This window comes from Rhipicephalus microplus, unplaced genomic scaffold, assembly GCF_043290135.1.
Source record: "Rhipicephalus microplus isolate Deutch F79 unplaced genomic scaffold, USDA_Rmic scaffold_13, whole genome shotgun sequence".
Taxonomy (NCBI): domain Eukaryota; kingdom Metazoa; phylum Arthropoda; class Arachnida; order Ixodida; family Ixodidae; genus Rhipicephalus; species Rhipicephalus microplus.
The window spans coordinates 43,597,043-43,614,411 of record NW_027464586.1 but is presented as its reverse complement, the minus strand read 5'-3'; positions in this window follow the sequence as shown (position 1 = coordinate 43,614,411).

The window sequence follows — 17,369 nt, the reverse complement described above, 5'->3', positions numbered from 1 at the left end:
CAGATTCTGGCTGACATCACAATTTTTCTTAACTGTTCCAAACGGCCAACAGCACGCAAGCTGTCGGGAGTGTTCAGGCAAGCGTCCTCTAATAATAACAGCCCCTCCGAGACTTGCCGTGTGGTGCGATGAGGTCGCGGCTGTATCTCCTCGCATGATTCTTTGTCGGAATCGTGGACTTCATGGGCCCCCGTGACATCTTTAATAATCTCTTGATCGGTCACGAGACCACTCGTGGCGACACCATGATCAATCGCTATGTAGTCCTGAAAGGTCACATCTGTGGGAAGGACAGCATCGAAAGTCGGGCAGTCGCCGTCGGTGGACTCGGCTGACACCTGCTCGATGCCATCGTCAGCTACTGCTGCATGCTCGGGCCTCACAAAACCGCTGTGCCGAAAACAGTTGGCGATAACTTGCGGCGGAGTGTTTTTCCACACGTGGGCGATGATGTGCACTGCGCCGAGTAAGTCTACTCGATACAACTTTCCAGCTTCTGAGCATAGGATCATTCGCTCTAGCAGGTGCTTGCGGTACTTCGACTTACCTTCTTAGTAGTGAATGATACCCTGGTCCATCGGCTGAAGAGCAGACGTAGTGTTGGGCGGCAAAAAAACTACTTTGATGCTCTTCAGTTCGACTGTACAGTTATGGGCACTGCAGTTGTCAACAACCATAATTATCTTGCGGTCCTTCGACGTGAAGTGCCGGTCCAACTGCTGCAGCCAGCCGCGAAAAATGTCCGATGTCATCCATGCCTTCCTGTTCGCTGTGTACTCGACAGGAAGGCATTTGACGTTCTTAAAACAACGTGGCTTAAGCGCCTTCCCGACGACAAGTAGTGGCAAGCGCTCCGCGCCAGTCATATTGGCGGCAATAAGCACAGTTATCCTTTGCTTGCACTTCTTGCCACCAATACACGCGTCCCCTTTGAAAGTCACCGTCTTGTCGGGTAGAGCTCTGAAAAATAGAGCAGTTTCTTCTGCATTAATCACGTCACGTGGTTCATATGCGGCGATGTACTCCGGCAGCTTCACATTTCTCCACTCAGTGGTCACGCTTTCGTCAACACTGGCCTTTTCGCCGCACACACTCCTGAACACAAGTTCGTGTCTGTCTCGAAACCTCGAAAATCACCCTTCTGACGCTTTGAACGGTTCAATGTTAATCATTGCAGCGTACTTCTCACCTTGCGCCATGATGAGAGGTCCGCTCAAAGGCAGATGCGCGTTGCGACAGTCAGTTATCCACCAGAGCAAAGCTTCTTCGAGCTGGGGATGAGCTGCGATTCGCGACCGCTTTCTAGAGGCATGAAAGATATTGCCTTGATTGAAAAAGTTCAACGGAAGGCTGTCAGATTTATATTTAGTAAATATAAAAGATATGATTCGCCAACACAACTTATGCAACTAAATGATATCCAAACACTGGAAATTCGCAGGAAAATTAATCGGTTAATGTTCCTACACAAAATTCTTTCCGGTAAAGTTACAACAAGTCTGCCCAACTGTGTGAAACCTCTATCTTCTAGAAAAACAAGACATAAGCATAAATATTCATTGGCGCCAGTTTTTGCCCGTACCACTGCTTTTAAAAATAGTTTTTTCCCTAGGACTATTGCTGACTGGAACTCTTTACCAATAAGTGCTTTTCAGTCCGAAGATATTGAAAAACAGCTTGAAACTTTTTTTGTTTAGTTCTGAATGATGTATCCATATGGTGTGTATTCGCAGTGCCCGAGTAATGTAGTTAGTTGACTTCTGCTGCGCATGAGTGTTCTGATCACTGTTTATGTGCCGTAACTCTGTTGTGCAAGTGCACTATAAGTTGTCTAATTAAGTGCTGTGACATTGTACTTTTTTTTTTGTTGTTGTTTTTGCCCCTCCTGCTTGGGCCTAAGTATAGGCCTGCAGAACCTGTAAATAAAAAATAAAATAAATAAATAAAAAATGAAGCTTCTCGCTTTCGAAGGCTTGTCGAATCTGTTGTTCATTTTTCACGTACGTTCCCAACGTGCTCCGCTTCACGTTGTACTTGGTCATAACCTGCTGTCGCAATTCGCCGTTCTTCAGTGCTTCCAAAATTTCCGCTTTAGTCGCCAAGTTCTTCGCAACGTAGTTCTGTGGCTTTTTCAGCGTTGCCATCACTGTAGCGCAGGATAGTGGTGGCATGCAAAAACGGTCACAATGGAAGAAAAAGAGAACTCCGCAAGAAGAGATGGTTCCGACACGACAACACAAGGGAAAATGGCGTCGGAGACGCTGAGTGGAGAAGAAAGAAGACGCCGACGTTCAGTGTCGCTGCGATCGCCCCCACTAGTTGATGATGATGGCGATGCCACTCAGGTTTCAGTTTCACTCCAGTGGTGCCAGCGCTGCTTTATCACACTTTTGTGTAGCAGCAGCCGTCAGCATTTGCCCCAATTAGGCGGTGCGGAGCCGAATTCCAAAGAAATAACGAAGGTTTGGTCCCATAGAATAACATGCACTTTGGCCGGGAGCAATAGACCCGTCCGAATTATCCGAATTTCCGAATTAACGGGTGTCGAATTAACGAGCTTTTACTGTACTTGGACCTGCATGAAATTTTGCCCAAATTTTTTTCAAAGAATGACGAATGCACTTATCAAGAGTAAATTTCAATATTTTATTGTATAATGAAAAAAATTGTATGTATACCTTTACTAGGATAGGTGAAGTATGGGCTTTTTACATCTATTATTTTTCACGTGTATTACATATTTTGTATGTGCCTCCTAATTAGTTGTTTGCACTCTACACTTTATTTGAAGCATTATAAACTATGAATGGTAGAGAATTACAGAATTTTGGGAAGAAAGAGGGGGGGGGGCAAAAGGGTTAAGGTTTTCCCTTTGTCATGTTGCAGAGCTAAAAGTTTGTAACTTGCAAGAAAACTAATTACATATATGAAATTAGCATAAAAAGTTCCACAAACAGCTCAAGTTTCATTGCTCTAGGGTGAATATTAAAGAAAAAGTGTCTTCGAACAGCATCTCCTGTTAACAGAAAGACGCACGTGCAGTGTTTGGCCTGTGTGGCGTGTTAGTAGCCTGTGTGGCAAGCGGAATAATATGTGTAAGTAAATCATTCCCTTTCTATAATGCTTCGGGTACTTCAACGACGCCCGGCGAAGCTAACATTTCAGAAGTGAGATTGCCATCCAGTTGCCATGGAGAGAAAATGTGCGTTCTGTCAGTTTATGAAGCTGATTAATGTAACCGTAACCCTGAGATGTAACGCACCGACGGAAGAGACAACCCAACTTGCGGTAGAAGAGGTATAGGCTTTGGCAGTGTAGACACCATTACGGCTCGCGACTTGCTTAAAGCTATCCAAGAAAAGGACCGTCTACTATCGACCCTTCTGGAACAACTGATTTTGTCTGGTCCAGCACAGCCTCAACCAGCACCAGCGTTCCAGGTGATTACTGACTTTAGCCGCAACATCAGCCCCTTTTACTGCTCTGGAGATGCTTCTTCAGCATGCGAGTGGATTGAAAACGTTCGTTCAACGTCGAAACTTCATGTGTGGTCAGCTGCCTACATGCTAAAAACTGCCAAGGCCCGACTGGTTGGAGGTGCCAATGACTGGTGCCATTCAAGGAGCTCCCAAATCGCATCGCGACAAGATTTCGAGGTACGTTTCTGTTAAACCTTTGTCCACCATAGCTCCAGAGTTTACGCGACAGGCCATCATCTACTCTCAACAGGAAGCGCCGCGGCAAAACGCTGGGACGCCAAGTGTCTACAGGAACCAGAAGTCTCGCCAGTTGCGGCCTGCAAAAGACACGTAGACCAACAAGCCCTGTCGCACGCCGAGAACTCCAGAAATTGTAGAACACTGACAATGAAAGAGGGCGGAGATCAGAACCCCAAGACGTCTGCCAGAGCAATAGGAAAGCCAAAGAACAAGGGCGAAGCTGAAGCTGAAGGAAATCCAAAAGACAAGGACGAAGCCGAATATCGTGACCAAGAAAAGCAAACTCCCAACACGGTTATGCAAGAGACAGCGTGGCGGAGAGAGTGAAGGAAACGGCGAAAAAACCAAAAACGAAGGAACACGAAGAATTGAAGCCCAAGACGTCTGCCGGAGGCAAAAAAAAAGCCGGAAGACAAGGGCACAGTCGAAGCTGAAAGCAGGGAAGAACAGATTAACTCCCAACGTGGTACTGCGAGAAAAGGCAGCGAGGCGGAGAGAATGAATGAAAAGTCCGGAATGGCGAAAAAAAGGCATCAGGAAAAGGCGGCGAAGAAGGAAATAAAACAAAGAAAATGAAGAAAAAGCCCAGGGACAAAAGGCGACTTGTGAGCAGGAGCGCGCGGTTGCAGAAGACGAAAAACCGAAAGATCAGCCAAGCCAAGACGACAAAACGAAAGACAAGCCACTGGTAGGATCGGGAAAAACTGCCGGAGAGCAGAGGCAGAGAAAGAAGAACGATCAGCCCCGGACCTACTTGAACGAATATACTGAGCCGAAACCAACAGAACCAGACGACACCAAGAACATTGGAGAGCCGGAGCAAATCCAAAGAAAGAACCCCTGCAGACAGGCCAACGAAAGCCGAAGCCCGAGCCTGACCAAGCAACGAAGTCGCAGTTAAGACAAGAGGACACTGGCATCGTGCGCGGTAAGGCTTTCCTCAAAGTCAATCCAGTTAAGGTGGCTGGAAGCTACGACGTTGCCTTGAAATTTTCGCGCAACGAACGGGCGAACTTCTGCGTGCCATTAAGAACTTAACGCACCAGTGTATAGGTGTAGTTGTTTTTCGTGTTGTTTTTGTTTTGTTTTTATCTTATTTCTTTCATGTGTCATCTATTAAGTATTTCATATAGTTCGATGGCCGAACTTTTGTGTTAGGCCAGCCGAAAACATTCTTGGGACAGACTTAACGAGGGCTTTAAGCGTTGCAAAATGGCCGATTGTGAGAAATGCCCATCCCTTTTTGTAGATAGAGAAGCAAATTGATGACGTTAACAGAGAGACGCACGCTCAGTGTTTGGCCTGTACGGCGTTTGAATAGCCTGTGTGGCAAGTGGAATATTATGTGTAAGCAAATCATTACCTTTCTATAACGTTTCGGGTACTTCAATGACGCCCGCCGAGCTAACAGGCTGCTGCTCAACCAATCGAACACCACATAGTTTCAACTGGGTGACCATTTACGATTAACTAGATTACCAGTTGCACAGCAGTTCACTTTTACTAGTTAGCCATTTAGGCACCAGTTAGCTTCAATTGAATGACCATTGGTACCCCAACCTACATCAACTGCTCAACTTATTAGCCACCAGTTCTGTCTAAATGGGTATAACCAATTGGATATGAACTATGTAGTGTACCAATTGAATATAATTGGTACGTTTCCAACTGGTGGCGAAATTCCGATGGGTTGAAAACCAATTGATGCCAACTGATATTTTTCCAATTGAACTACTTGAACTTTTTTGACTGGGTTGTGATGCTGCCAAAAGGCTGCAGTTGCTTTTCAAGCTATGTTCCTCGTTAAACCACAATAAGTATAGTCGAACTTGTTTTTGTATACTTAAGCCTTTTAAGCGTGTTTTATTCGACATGGGTAACTTCACTATACAGGGATTAACATTGCATGTAACGTTCTACCAGTTTCTTTATCAAGTTATGTTATTTTGTAAAAGTTACACAACGATTTCGTAATTTGAGTAACCATGGGTCGTTGAAATTAGTGTTACCATATGTGCTATTGCACATGCAGTGGCATTAGTCGACATCCATCTTCTACAGTACCTCTCATATATGTCCAGTGGTTTTGCTCTGTTAAATCCGTTAAACAAAGCAATGCAGCGATGTTTGCAAAAATACACACAAACAATAAGGTTTGTGAAAAAAAAAACACGGAAAGGACAAAGGTATCGAATTCACCTCAGCTAGCGCCTTGCAGTCACAAAGTTGATTCGTCACGCAAAGACAGAATAGGTTAAATGGGAAGAATGGGTTGAAGTGCGGCCGGAGGCAAGGAGTAGGGATGCTGAGCAAAATAAAACTTGACACTACCTATTGAAAGAACCCATTTCTGATGTGTGGATCATTTCTCAAATAGACTTGGCGTTCAGTTTGAGAAACATGCCCATACAGGTCTTCATAATGACAGATCTGGATGCCGATTGGCAAATATACTACAATTTGTTCCACAGTACGTTAAATACACAGTCACGGCATGAACTGCTTTAAGGAAAAATTGCTTAATACCAGTCCTGCCTCTGTAGCTTGCTCCAATATTGGGTTATTAATCGCGATAGGCGAGAAAAAAAACGCAAATGCGACTTAGTAACGTCCCAAATATTTCATTTCTGGAGAAGCCTTGAGCTGCCAGAGAGACGTCTGCAGGCTGCATTTGTCCTGTCGGTCGCATGTTAGATACTTTTTCGTTACGCAAAAACAGCATCGCCCTTCAGTAAGTAATGCGAGCTTTGCCACAACAGTAGTGCAGCGCACTCAATCTCTATTGGCATGCTCATCGTTAGGCATGCTTCACAGCAAAGTTCAAATTGGCAAAATTTACTACCTAGTTAGTGAACAGTGCCGACTTGAATGTTCAGTTCATTTGTAGCAAAAAGCACTAGCCTCTAAGTAAAAGGAAGTAATAAAGTGTAGGATGGCAAAATTTACTACCTAGTTAGTGAACAGTGCTGACTTTGGTGGTCTGGTCATTACTAAATTGTTAGTAACCACACTAGCAATCAAAGGCTTGTTCTACTACTCACTGTAGATGGCTGAATAGACAGCTAAATGGACAAAGGCCATCATAATTCCCATTGCAATTTTTACGTAGCCGGCAAAATAAACAGTGTCCAGAAGATGGCATCATGGACAAAAACGATGCAGGCTACTTCGCTGTCTAAATGAGATGGCAGCTCGGCGAACGCTTGGGTAACTTGGATCTCGCCGGAATAGTCATCTGCACACAAGCAGATGCTTCTCCAGATGCTGAATGTGAGTAACATTCAGCTTTTCTTAAATTTGAACACGACAAAAGCTAAAAACGAACAGTTGAGTTTGGTTATTTTAACTTTCTCCTGAACGTGAGATTGCACCTCAACGCGTAGCAGCCATCCAGGCGTGTTTCAGTTCTTGGACAGCATGTGCTCGATGCTGGCTTCTAAGATGTCAGTGATCACTGTCCACAATGCTGTTCATAATTGGAACAGAGCTTCAGTTACCATGTGAACTAAAGTGAACTTGAATCGGTCAAATAAATGTTTAAGTCTATTTCGTTACATGTGTGTGCGCTTTGCCATATCAAGAGAGGGAGAGAATAAATTGAAAGACATGCAGGGAGGTTAACTAGCATTGTAGAATCTGGTTAACTACCCTGAACTGAGGGGCGGGGAAATGGGGAAAAGAGATGTCGCTTGCCATATCAAGACGATTTTATGACAAAACTATTGAAAAAAGACAAAGAGACATTTCCCTCTTACATTCAATAATTGCCGCTGACTACTTCATCTAACCACCTTCGTAAGTGCGCATCACAGCAGCATACTCAGAGAACTGATCGCATACTCATATGATCACATCATACTCACATGTGATCATACTGATACAATAACATATGATATGTTAGTATATGATTATATGAGCATGTGAACTCGTATGAATGGATCACAAAGGGAAACACTCACGCAAACTAACACACAAAATTTAAAGACTTCGTCATTGTGGATTTCTACTCTATCAGTAGCATGAAGCCTATTTATGCCTCCACTTAAGGACTGGACACTGTGTACTCGTTAGCAGCCATACAATTTAGAAGAGTAATTTATGCTTTTACACATCATCGTGTGTCTTTCTATTTAATTATATGCGTGCAATGATGTAGCATGGAACTTCTATTTCACGGTAGTCAATAAAATTAAACATTGCTTAAATTTTGCTCAAATGTCACGATTACGACAATTTATAGTGCGGAATCTACGAAAACCTGGCAACATAAATGGTTTTGTAATTACTTAGCTGAAAATGTTAGAGAGCAACTGTGGGAAACGATGCGCCATGTGCAGCTTTCGTTTGGGTGTGTTCTGAATGCACAAAGCTCCGTTATTGCATTCTCACCGATTTGTGGTAATACGGTGAGGTTTTACTGACCATTTGGCGCTGGATGATCAAAGAAAAATCAGTATTTTCTTGCTCTTAAAGCTCCGCCAATGACAGGAACTCAACCTCTCCTAGCACACAATTCCGCGACGGTGCCCAACAATAATGGGCAGACGTGCCCCATGTTGCTAGAGCACTAAGCATTATGAATATCTTTTAGAGGGTTCAGACACAAGCCTTCATCATGACGTCGAATCGATAGTTTCGTCAAACCTCTGACAGATGGCAGCAATTTTGCATAAGGTTTATCGCCCATAAGTTCTTGTGAATACTGGCACATGTGATACGGTTGTATGTGTTTACACCAAAGCACGTGAAAGATTTATACCAAGAGAATTTGTGTTCAGTGGCGAACATGCCTCACAATATGGTTGCAATACCCACCTGTTGTGACTCTAATAACCGCCAAGAAACTTCAACTTAGAATTAAATTATCGTAATTACTCGCATAATGAACGCACTCACATATTAAATACACCAAGAACTTCAGACATCAAAATTTGTATTTTTTCCCCAGCGTAATAAATGCACCCCCTACATTCATCCGCTGCAGTCTCGCTAACCAGGTGCCTGCTCATCCGTTGCATCTCTTCCATATTTTATTACTTTGCCGACCCCCCCTCAACTACCTTGGCTCGCTTCCTCCACCCTTCGCCGGTTGCTGCATGCCTATTGCCTTTCTTTCCATATGAGCACAGCACATTCCTCATCTTATCTGAGTGCCACAGCGGGGTTCACAAGCAGTGCCAATGGAGAGACATCACAGCTGATAAGCACACAGTGAGTGAAGGTCCCCCAACTTCCCATGCCAACTGAAGTTGGTCCCTTCCCACCCCCCTTTCTTTTTTAGCCTGCTTTCTTTTTTCTTCACTCTAACGGTCCCTTGATTTCCTTCCCCCGTGAGTGTATCGGTTAAGGTGTCCTTACATGAGAGACATTTATCGTTCACTCCACACCCCATTTTCTTACCTTTCTACCTTTTTCTAAAAAATCAGCCCTCCTCCCCCCACCCCTGAAAGCTCAAACATGTGCACGCAATTTTTAAGCGACAACAGCAGGATATGCTGTCGGGAAGGTTCATTCGTCACTATCAGGTGGCAGGTTTCCGGAAAACCAGAAAAAATCGCTTGTCGTCCAGAAAAGATCGTGTTGATTTCCACAACATGGTAGCGCTCCTGATTCTTGCTTCCACGCATACAGGCATTGTTATCCGCACGTACAGACATTTCTCACGTAGCAGCAAGGTAGCAACCGTATTTTGTCGGTAATCTTGTTATTGACAGTTTGTTTTGATGCTTCGGGGGTTGCTTGCCGCAATGTTGGTTACTTGCTACCACGACCTCGTCGTGCTTGCTACAATGTTAACGGCATTGCCACGGTCGTTGTGCTAGGTTGCCGCGAAGTAGGCAAAGTGCGTCGTAGCATAGTAGCGCACACTTTTGGGCACCCCTCGAGATCACAGCAGATACCACTGTTGCGGTTTGACAACCGCGAGAAAAGAGTTGCAAAATGTTTTTATGGCATTCGCGGGCGGCCTGGGGACAGCTTGCAGAAGATAGCGCCATCAACCACTGAAGATGAGTAAAGTACAACTAAAGAAGCTGTTTCTAAACCGTGCATGCGTATGTAAATTGCGAAAGGCTAAACGACCCAACTTTTTTTTGCATTACCGCATTTTTTGCTGCTCCCGAAAATGTTTGTATAAAATTTACTCCGCGTAATAAACGCACCCATCAACATTGCTTCGATTGTTTGAGAAAAAAAGTGTGTTCATTATGCAAGTAAATACGGTAAGTGAAAAAGCTGTTCACATTAAATTATAGCTAGTGCATGACAGGACCTTGTCACTTTATCTGCACACTTTTCATATGCAGCCAAATATGAACACCATAAGTACAACAAGATAGAAAGGTTGTTAGTTATATGAGGATGATTAGAAACATTTAAACATAAGTGCCCTTGAAACCACGACGTGTAAACATAGAAACTCCCAAGTCCTTTGTAAATAGGAACATGTCATTTATAAAAGCGCTTTTACGAGCAACTTTATGTGTTCAATTTTATGCTCACAGCTTTGCATTTCCACATGGGACTAGCGGCTTAAACATTAAAAGGGCTTCTTTTTCTGTCTGTACTACTGTGAGTGCTGGGCTGGGGCGAGGTCGACGGCAGGGGCACGGCAGATAACAAACTTTATTAGTGACTAAGGCATATTCAATTTGCGCCTGACAGCGCTACACACACTCATGAGTTGCGGGCTCGCCGTTGGCACTGGCTATGGCTCCCGCTCCAGCTAGCAGACGAGGCCACAGTATGGTGTTCTAGAACAGCAGTCAAAGTGGAGAAGTCGCCGGTGAAGCGCTGCCATCTGTCGGGCGCTGGTTAAGCCTTGGAAGCCTTGGAAGCCTTGGAAGCCTTGGAAGGACATTCAGCCTTGGAAGGGCTATCAGCTGACACCAATACGCCATCCTCATCACGATTAGTGCACAAAAGGACAAAAAAAACACAAGCAAATGCGCCTGACAAGCGCTTTCTTGAGTTTTCTTTTTGTGCACTGATCGTGATGATAATGTTCCAACTAGTCCAATTTGCTGCTTCACTAATACGCCAATGATCCACTTTTTAACATAAAATTCCTTTAGTACTAAATAATCAACTACCGCTTGAATATGGCAAGACAACACATCTCGAATGCAAATATGCAAGCCTAATACAGATGTAAGTACATTTCTTTTTTATAATAAAGCACATTCTTGTCAGCGTTACCACTTGTTAGGGGTTCCCTTGAACAGCACACCACGGTGGACAGCCCTGAGTACGAAGTAATCTGTTATGAATCATCAATGCCCTTACTTCATCTTCAGCTTGAAGCTTTGTGTTGTCCTCCCTTGTGAAGCACTTGATGCCACGAAGCCGAGCCAAGTCTTTGTAGCACACAGGATCGTCGCAGTTGTAGCTGCAAAACAGACCTTAGTCAAGATCTGAGCATATTTACGTTACAACTGAAATGGATGTATAATTACCAGACCTACAGAAATATCTACAAAAATGACAAGAGCTTCTTAATTTTGCACCTTTTTTATTGCTTTGATTCTAGTTTGTGTGGTAGACACCACCACATGACGAATTGTCTCTCAATTTTCGAAATTGATACTGTCACCGCCATACCAACAAGTTTTGCCTGATATGCTAAATGTTTTTTATCTAACCAGCATGTTGGACACTCTTCTCTGCCACTTGAAGCAACTCATACTATCTGGTAGAAGATACCATGTAATGCAAATGCGAAGAAATAATTTAGCGCCTTTCGGAAGCATCTGCCCATCTACAAACACTAAAGACAATTGAATTAGTAAGTTGACACGAATAGCTGCAGAAACCTCGCAGTGTTTTTTAACAGAGGAAATCACGGTTCAAGGTCCCACATAACCCAGGTGCGATAGAAATGACCTGCTCCTGAGCAATGTGGAATGGTGTTAACAATAGGAATATCTTGGTTTCATCGCCCCAAAACAATGATATTTCCATGCGTATTTCACTTCTGCTCTATTTTATTCGGCTACCACATACAAAAACTGTACGCAAACAGCATCTGCAGTGTTCGAGAAATTTCATTTTGTAAAAAGCGAACATTAGATTTTTCTGGAATGTAAGTGGCCGGTGGCGATAACACTGGAATATTCAACCGCCCATGCATACGAATGCCGACACGCACCACCGTTTGTAACTGATGGCCGACACTGTTTGCCTCTATCAGTGCCAGTGTGTGTCACTGTAATCTGACTTTCAGTTTATTCAGCGCGTTCCTTCGACACGCCGACTGCTGCATTTGTCGACGTCACCAGTACGTGGCATCTGGTGGAGGTGCTGCTTCTTTCATGTTCCAAATGCCTCTATCCAGCCAAGAACTCAGCTCAAGTGCCAAAGAAGACACCGACTGCAACTCCGAGCAGCGAGCAAGACGGATGCAGCAAGGTCTACCGCCAGTGTTCATGTCTCTACCTCGAAAGACCCGGCAGATCACGACCCTCACCTTAGCCACAGGGACGACAACAGATCCTGTGCTGCCTGCAGCTATCCTGCTCTGGCCACCCAGGGAACTGCCAACTTTCCATGGTTGATCACTTGAGAATCTGGAAAGCTGGCTCAAACCGTACGACCGCGTGGCCGCTTCCAACGTCTGCAGCAGTGAAGACATGCTGCGAGATGCCTATTTTACCCTTGAAGACGCAGCCAGGACATGGTTCGAAAGCCAAGAGCGAGCCCTAACAAGATGGCACACTTTTTGCATCAAGTTCCTTGCAAGACTCACCAAAGTTGTCCACAAGGAGAGGGCCAAGGCCATGCTTGAAATCCGCGTACAGCTGCCAGATGGAATCATGGCGCTATTCACAGAGGAAATGAGAAGGCTCATCCACCACGCCGATTCAGGCATGCCCAAAGACAGGAAAGTTCATTTCCTTATGAGTGAAGTGAGAACTCTTTGCGGGACTAAGGCGGAATCCATGAAACAGTGTCGAAGAATTTGTGTCGGAAACGACGATTTTTTTTGAGGACACGCTAGAAATGCGCATCTGACAGTACAATTGTCACCTAACTCCATACAGCGCAGCTGCATACATGCCCTTGCTCCGACTATTTGGGCGAAACGATCTGAGCAATCGTAAAAGAGAAACTGCACAAGCTGTTGCCCTCACCACAAACTCGATTGGACTCGATCGCAGATACCGTTTGCAGATCGCAGATACAAATACCTTCACTTGCCTCCTGTGAACCGCGACAGCCTCAGCAGCAAGCCATGAGCTATGCTGCTGCAGCCAGACACTATGCTCCCCTCCACGCCAACGTCAAGAGTCCGCATCGTCGCAGTTCCACCGCCACAGACGCTTTACCGTCCATACGCCAGCCAACGATATGTTACGTGCAAACTGACGCGTGGCATGCCCCGACCATCGACGTCCCTGCGACCATTGCAGGGAAGCTGGACACAGCTACCGCCACTGCCAGTACCGCCCGATGGGAATGCGTGGTTTCGCCATCGACGCGCCACGCCCACAGTGGGCTGAAAAATTACGTGACACCGCCGACTACCCAGCAGAAGTGCAGTGGACACCCTGAGGATCTTGCCATTTATAATCGTTCAGCTAACTGGGAGCGCGAGGGAACACACACAAAAAGCAAAGAGGCACACAGCAATTTATTATTACGAAAGGCCCACTGATAGTGAGCCCTCGTGCAATGTGTTTCTTTGCTTCTTGTGTGTGTTCCCCCACACTCCCAGTTCGCTGAGCAATTGTGAACAACCAACTAGACCACCTTTCTATCCTGTCTTGCTGTTCACCATCACCAATCCGCTACCTGCCGCCTCACTGCTTGACATGCACTGGTTCAACTAGGCACTGATTGCCTAGCCCATATTGAGAGAACAGAAAGCAGCAACTGATGCAGGTGCGATTTCTGTACTACGAACTATTGAACACCCTCCACCACCACTAACAAAGTTGTGACAAAGCCTAAACACGCCGCAAGCCAGACAGAGCTATGAAGTCGAAACTCCACGGCTGGAAGAATACCTGACGATGACGTAAAAGCAGCGAAGCAAAACAACGTAGCCAATGCCATGATCCAAGTGCAGTGCGCGACGATGAACTGGCGACCTCGACGTAACATTAGACGGCCACAACGTCACCGCTCTCGACAACACTAGAGCTGACTATTCGCAGTGCCCACGGGCCATACACCAGAACACAGCGAGCCCAGTGCTTGCTGCCATATTGAAAAGCGCGTGCCGCCATCTGTTGCAAGCACAGCAAAGCAACTCCTTCAACTGCCACGCGAGCAGACGCTCTGCAAATTAAACGCGAAACTTCACAACCAGAGGCCGGTTGTAATCCTGTTTCACGCTATTCCTTTGCTGGAACTTTATGCCGATTTCGTGTGAAACAATGAGAAGACCTTCCTCAGCAGTCCAGAATGTCTGCAGCACGTGCAATACAGACTGAGGAAGCAACTTCATCAGGTACGTATTATCTGACTGAAAGAAACGGGAACAGCGGAAAGCGTTAACTGCTGCATACCTTGGCTGTGACAAGGCAGAATTTGTGCTGTAAGCCGGCGTCAACGTAGCGCTAGAATCTGGCTCGAACTTATGCACCAGATGTGTATCAATTGCCAGTCCTGCCGATCACTCGGAAAACACAGGTGGTGCAAAAGTGCCTGCCAGAAAGAGACTTTAAAATGCTATGGTGACGCCGACCAAAAGCACATGTAGAAAAGTGCCTAGTGACAGTCAAGGCATGTGGCAGTTCGACTGAGTCGAAAGCCATACTTTCCTCGCCATTCACATCTCTTTGCATCGCGATAGTAGGTCGTTATAGTTGTACTAATCATGCGCGGAGCGAGCATCCACATGTGAGTCGTAATACCTATATCATATTATTGACATGCAGCCTGCAAAACACCACGGAAGTAGTTTTGTGCCGCATACCACAGACATACTGCATGCAAACCGCCGCTGTAAATTGGAACAGCTGGGGTCGCGCTTGAATAAATGCAGTAAGTACACTTTTTCGTTCACTTCACTGGGCTGGTAGTTTTTCCTGCTGATTGCGATTATATCCTAAGGCGGCGGAGCTCAGCATTTTTCGTTTTTTGAAAATCTGTGCAATCACGAAACACAGGACCGGCATAATTCCTGCGATGCGCTGTGAACTTCACAGGCAGTGCTCAGTAATCTCTTCCTCTTCCGCTAATTTTTGCCGCATAAAATGACAGCGCAGTGGTACCCAGATGACATTTCATAAGCGGGCGCAGCGTGAACAGGCGCTTTTTCACATTTTAAACTCCCAGAACCAGTGCATGCCATGAGCGAGGCGCGCCTTGGCAGTTCCAAACAAATTATGGCGTCTCTGGGAGTGAGCGTATAGCGCTGAAGACGCCTGGGTGCGAGATAGGCGTGCTCTTGTCTATAGGTGGAGCGCCGTGCAATCCAAGATGGCTGCGGGAGGATGATCAACCCGTAAACTCGCATAGAAAAAGATAAGATGCACGGACGTATGCCCCGTGCCCCTTTCACCGGATGAACCGGATGAGATTTGCCTCGTGTACTTAGACCATGGTGTCATGCTTTCCTCAAGCTTGAATGAGCACCTCTGGCATCTACAAGCTGTACTTCAAGCTACCAAGATCTCCAGACTCACCCTGAGGTCAGAAAAGCGTGGCTTCATGTGCGAGCAGCTCTTTTTCCTGGCACACATTATTAGCACGTCTGAAGTTTGTTTCAACCTGCAGAAAACAGCCGCCATCACCGACTGCCAGCCATCGCCGACATAGCCGCCCACCGACATGAAGACAGTATGCCAATTTCCCGAACTGTGCGCCTATTACAGGCGTTTCGTCAAAAAATTTATCACCAAGCTGCTAGCACAACTCACGAAGACTAACAGCGAATTACAGTGGGAAACACCCCAAGACGAAGCATTTCAGGAACTTACATGATGCCTGGTGACACCAATAATACTGCACATTTCGACAAATACACCTAAACAGAGAACTAGACACAGACGCAAGCAGCGTAGGACTTGGGGCCATCCTTGTGCACAAGACTGATGGGCTGGAAAGTGTTATCACGTATGCTAGCCGGTTGCTATCAAAGGCAAGAGCCAAGTATTGCACAACTGAAAAAGAGTGCCTTGCCATCATTTGGTCTACACCCAAGTTTCAACCCTACGCCTACGGGAAGCCTTTCAAAGTTGTCATCACTTTAGGAATTCGACATCACTGCCATTCATAAGTCCTGTAGCGTCGTGCCAGTCTTGGCCAGCTGCCCCGCCAATTTGGTGACCACAGATCAACAGACAAGCGACCGGCGCAGCAGCGGTTCCACTGAGTTTCGTGGCCAGCCCAAGCCTTGCAGCCGCACTTTGACTCACTTCTACCACCATTCCGGACAGCCTGCATCGAGTCATGGTTCCCAGAGATCGAGGCAGCCTTGGAGCTCAACAGCATCTGGCTCCACGTATTCATGTTTGAGGTACTGAAGTATGTTCTCCCACTTGACATCAAACGACGCCTAACCTATTTTTCCTGGAGCCCCCACCCATATGACGAATTTCGAGACGCTGTTCTATGGTTCTGCGGCACTGAATACTGCATCCGACAAAGGACCAACCACATGAAAGCCGCTTCTTCATCTACGCCGATCAAGCTTTCCTTGCGGTTCCCCTTGGTCGCATCTTGTCCAGCGCTATGCCACAACAACAACCTTCCTACGACAAACAACTCCACTGACGTGTCGCAGCATAAGCCATCCAAAGATCGGCCTTTGGTTAAGCGGTCGACACGTATGGACACATCGGTGATCATGACGACTTGAGTGCTACTGACTCTGTGTGCGACAACCAAACCGGCACCACCACTCAAGTGTTCGTTGACACCATGGGCAGCAATCTAACTGAATCAGCTGCCATCTCTCACACCAGCAGCAAATACACCGCCAGCATGGCAATGACTGCAGGTGATGCTCCAGTTATGCCCGTAATAGAGAGGCCCGAATATGACCCATGGGTCACGCAAGCATATGGCCAGCGTGCCATCCATCTACCAAGATCTCCTGTGCCAGCTGCCATAGGTGGTGACGAAGCAACATACGTGGCGTCACAAGGTCTGGCAGAGTCCAAGTCTCCTGCAGATCCCGACTTGCTGCCAAACATTGCCGGAGACAACGCTGAAGAGCTTGAACCTGATGAGCCCTTCCCACGCGACATTCGATGAAGCAGCGGTTTTGATCAGTGCTACTCGAGTCTGCTGCCTTTTTTCAGCACGCGACAGAGATGTGCCAACGTTGGTGGCATCCCTGCACACCTTGTGCTAGTGCCACCAGCTCATCTTTGTTCAATGCGCCTGCTGCCACCTCTACAGCCCTTTGGAAATCACAGTGTGCGTCGCAAAGCATTTTTTCTGGCAGGGCATTTTGGTGACCATTGGCCTGCATGCTCATGCTTGCACCACATGCAGCAAGCGTCGAGTTCTCACCAAAACTCACGCCTATTCCGATCACACACCAATTTTGGCGCCTGCCCACACGAATCATCCCCACACTCTGCACCATCCGCCCTGACCCGTTCTCTGCGTGGTGATCGCTGGTGCCGCTGATGCCAGTTGCCACAAGGGCCTCGCTAGATTGCATCCACTGCCTACAACAACTGCTCGATGCGCACC